This window comes from Benincasa hispida, chromosome 12 (genome assembly GCF_027475165.1).
Source record: "Benincasa hispida cultivar pf3 chromosome 12, pf3_genome.v1.1, whole genome shotgun sequence".
In the NCBI taxonomy this organism is placed as follows: Eukaryota; Viridiplantae; Streptophyta; class Magnoliopsida; order Cucurbitales; family Cucurbitaceae; genus Benincasa; species Benincasa hispida.
The window spans coordinates 24,927,763-24,932,552 of NC_143489.1; positions in this window are offsets into that span (position 1 = coordinate 24,927,763).

Sequence of the window (4,790 nt, forward strand, 5' to 3'; positions counted from 1 at the left end):
CAGAAATGTCTCCACGCTCCGTTGCCCACTCTGATCGCTCGAACAACAACAACCACGAATGCTCGATCTACACGATCGCAATGCCGCAACGAACACAGCACAAACACTTTGCCCTCGTCCTCAACGATCTCCTCGACACGAACTCTTCACACTCATCCTCAACAATCGCCTCGGCCACGAACTTCTTAGCAACACGAACGGCCTCTACAGCACCATGAACAACCTCTAAAAAATCTCAACAGTGTCGAGTTGAGTTTAACACCACCAATAAGGCGACCTTGGTAATCTCAGTGTGAGAATCTAGAGGGTGGGCTCTGTTCGAACTTTGGTATGAGGCTGACGAACGGAGGAAACAACGATCGCGTACACGACTGAGAAAGTGGGAGATGGTAGAGACCTATCGTATAGGTCGATGCCCAATCGTTTAGATAAAGCTAAGCGATCGTCTAGAAAAACCTATGCGATCGTTTAGATCATCATTTAGCTCGGTCTGTCGCCTACAGACTCTACACGATCGTTTACCTTGGGCCAGCGATCGTCTAGCAAAGTTATGCGATCGTTTAGTAAATACTGCACGATAGTTTAGCTCGCCAAGCCATCGTTTAGTAAATCTGAATTTACTTGACGACTTCATGAGTTTCTTTTGCACGGAGAGAAAACTAAAAAACTTTTTCCATCTTCTGTAAAAGCCTTTTTTAAAAAAAAAAAAATAGGAAAACCAATTTTCCTTTTAAAATCACAGTTACCATGATCCAATAACCACCCACTACTTTGGTTATTTAAAAGAAAAAGAATTAATTATCCAATAATTAATATTATTATAAACATAAATGATAACCAGCTTATCATACTATATTTATAACCTATAGTTTTAATATTTCATCTCATGAAACATATAAACCATAGTTCTTTTTCTATTCCATGGTATTTAATGTAAATCTCATTTACGTCAATCCTCCACTAGATGTATCTCATACATCAAACCAATTATATCTCATATAATCAAAATACCTCTTATCAATTTGAACATTTCAAATCAACACCAAGAACTGATCCTCAACTGTATCCATTGAGCTACTAAGGGGACCTCATAGACTTGTAGCTCGAAGCTCTAACGGTACGTGAATAACTGACTAAACTCTTTAGTCACGAGATCCAACCTTCCGTTAACTGCTAGGCACTCCACTAAAGACCGACAGCTGAACTCTTCTTACCACAAATATATTATATGTCCATCTTAACCAATGAGCAGTGCAACAACCCTTCACAGATCACTCTTAAGTACAGCTAGGCCAGTAACCGTTATGCCCCTGTAGTTACATCTGTCTTCTTAAGTACCAATGATCTCTCTAATGAACATAAGTCATAGTCCTACTATGACTAAGTCTTCTCTTCCAAAGAGAAGCTGTGGCCACTATGTTTAAGCCCCAGAATCAGCCCTTAAGGGAGCAATCTCTCTACTTATCCCTGCTTCGGGAAATGAGTGAATTCCATCTTGTGGATTGAGTTCCCATCTCCCAAATCAGACAAGTCCCCAAAAAGGTAGGCATATTGAGTTTGAAATCTGGCCACTCTCACCCATACTAATCAAAGGACCGCCCTCAAAGGCAGAAGTTCCCAAAACACTCAGGATTGAGGTCGTGTCACCTATGGTCATTTAGGTGAGATTTAAGTCTCTAGTATCAATGGTGTTATATACAGAGTCTAGTCATCTCGTGGTCTAGGTCTTAAATAAACTCTTTGTATAGGATACCCCCACTCCACGTCTCCCCATGAATAGTCAGGATCTACCATCTGTAGTAGTTTACAACACTTGCAAACCTCTACAAAGCGGGTCGTATCCGTAGTATCACCAGGATCAGGTATCCCACCTTAATCCTAATACTACAGACCTATTTGGGTTATCACTTAAGGCATGATCCACTTGTATATCACATATACATGCTTAAGTTCACATAAGATAACCAAGGAGCTTTGTTTATTGGATATGAGTAAATGCCAGAATTAAATAACACTTATTTTATTCATTGAACAATGTGTATCTTTACAAAACACCAAGACTCCGGAAGAATTAGGACACCAATCTCAACAATCTCCCACTTGTCCTAATGTCTCGGGAGACTAATGTACAGTACAATATAAAAATGTACAATATACAATAAACTAGGTCATACCCCAGCATCATCTCCCACTTGCCCTAGACAAGATGCCGCATGTCTCATAGACCTAGACTTTCCAGGTGACCCTCAAACACTTTAGCCGTGAGGGCCTTTGTAAAGGGATCAACGACGTTGTATCCCGTAAGGATCAAATCCTTAGCTCCATACACAAGCATATAGTCCCTCGTTCTCCGAAGATACTTGAGGATCATCTTGACCATCGTCCAGTGATCAAAATCTCCATTGCTTTCTTAAAAGACAACGGATCCTCGACCCCCTCATTTATAATGACGTTTTGGGCTTCAGTTAAACCCATGTAGCGATCCGGTGGGTTCATAACCCTCCCACTACGTCGAGGTAGTCTCAACTCTTGAGCTGGTTGCCTAGACATCCCGACCTCAACAACTCTTGTTGATCTGTCGGCCTGTTCAACAACTCTTGTTGAACTCTCAGCAATCTCGGTCTCACTAGAGATCTCACGTAAAACGAGCTTACTTTGTGGCTTATGATCCCTTATTTGATCTTTTTCCAAGAAGATAGCATTAGTGGAAATAAACACTTTGTTCTCACTCGAATCATAGAAGTATCCTCCTCTCGTTTCCTTGGGGTAGCCTACAAAGAGGCAAAACTTCGAACGTGGTTCCAACTTCTTTGGGTTAGTCGCTAGCACATGTGCCGAACAACCCAAAATTCTGAAGTGGTGTAAACTACCTTTACGGCCTCTCCATAACTCAAAGGGTGTTTCAGAAACACTTTTCGAAGGAACATTCTTCAAGATATAACATGCAGTCTACACTGCATAACCCCAAAACGAGTCTGGAAGATGAGCATAACTCAACCATGTCCAACAAGGTTCTGTTTCTTCTTTCTAATACACCATTCTGCTGAGGTGTACCAGGGGCCGAGAGTTGGGACGCAATCCCATGTTCTATCATATAGTTCTGGAATTGGAGGTCTATATACTCTTCACCACGATCAGATCGTAGTGTTTTTATCTTCTTACCTAACAAGTTTTCAACTTCAGCCTTATACTCCTTGAACATGTCAAGGGCTTCAAACTGACGTTGCATTAGAAAGAGATACCCTAACCATGAATAATCATCTATGAAAGAGATGAAATATTCATACCCACTTCGAGCTCTAACATTCATCGGACCATAGAGGTCTAAATGTACAAGCTCCAAGGCTTCCCTGGCTTTGTAACCTTTTCTAGTAAAAGGTCGTTTGGTCATCTTGCCTTCAAGGCATGATTCACATACCGGCAAGGAGTTTTCTTCTATACTCTTTAGAAGTCCACTTTGCACCAACTTCTCAATTCGATTGAGGTTGATGTGACCTAATCTAAGATGCCAAAAATGGGCGTTTTCCTTTGGAGAAACCTTTGGTCTTTTAGCTGTTGTTGCCGTATTGAACATTTCAATGTTAAACAAGGCTTTTAGACTAACGGCCTTAGTACATATAAGTTATTTTCCATTGAACCATAACCAATCTCCATTCCATTCTTGAAAATGAACACTTTATTCTCAGAAAAAGAGACGGTATAGCCTTGTTCAATGAGACAAGAAACTGAGATTAAGTTCCTTTTAATATGAGGAACTACAAAAACATTATCCAATAACAGATAACATTTCTTGTCAACAAATAACTTCAGCTTGCCTACAGCAACAACTGAAACAACCTCACCAGTACCGACTCGAAGAGTCATCTCTCCCCGTGGCAACGTTTTCCAGGAACTGAATCCTTGGTAAGAGGAATTAATATAATTGGTAGCACCTGAATCGAGGATCCATGCGGAATCATCATTCTCTACCAGACATGTATCAAAGACCAATAAATCATATTTACTATCTTGTCTCCTCTTTTGGAGAGTAGTGGAATGGAGGTCGTTTGCCACAAAATTCGTTTCACATGATTCTTTCCACTGTAAGTAATTGGTCATTTTTAATAGCTTTAAGCGAAAATACTAACAAGTTGCTGAAAATAAAAACACATTAACCTACGTTAGGTTTTAAGCAAATACCCGTTGTAAAACAAAACAACATCCAATAAAGTTTTAGCAAAACTAACATGAACCCCGTGTGACATCTAGTTTCGCAATGATGCTTCAAAGGTTTAGGACAAAAGCCGTCGAAGGGAGGCCAGTTATCGCTCTTCTGAATTGAGAAGTTCTCAACCAGTCATTAATACCAGAACAACTCTTGTTTCTATACCGACAAGCCATCATTGATTTGGCCAAGAGATCATTAACTTACTTAACAATCTCCCGTAAGTGTGACCCACCATTTTAAGCCGTAGAGGACCGTCTTAAAAGGCCAATCCAAAGGGAAAAAATTCGATTGGGACAAAACGTAAAGTGACCCTATCTATTTTTGGAGTTCATCTTGATATTGACCAACTGCACAAAACCCATCCGAAGGGGGACGCTCCGAAGGCGACACGAGGGCGTACAGAATGATCTCACGGTGTGAACCAATGACAGAGACCCTAGGACATGTTGACACACACCCTTCACCCATTTACTATAAATACTCTCTTCGTCCACCTTGATATTGACTCATGTAAACACCATTCGAAAGGGGATGCATCCTGGGCATCTCGAGGCCAAGCATGAATCTCACAGTGTGAACATAC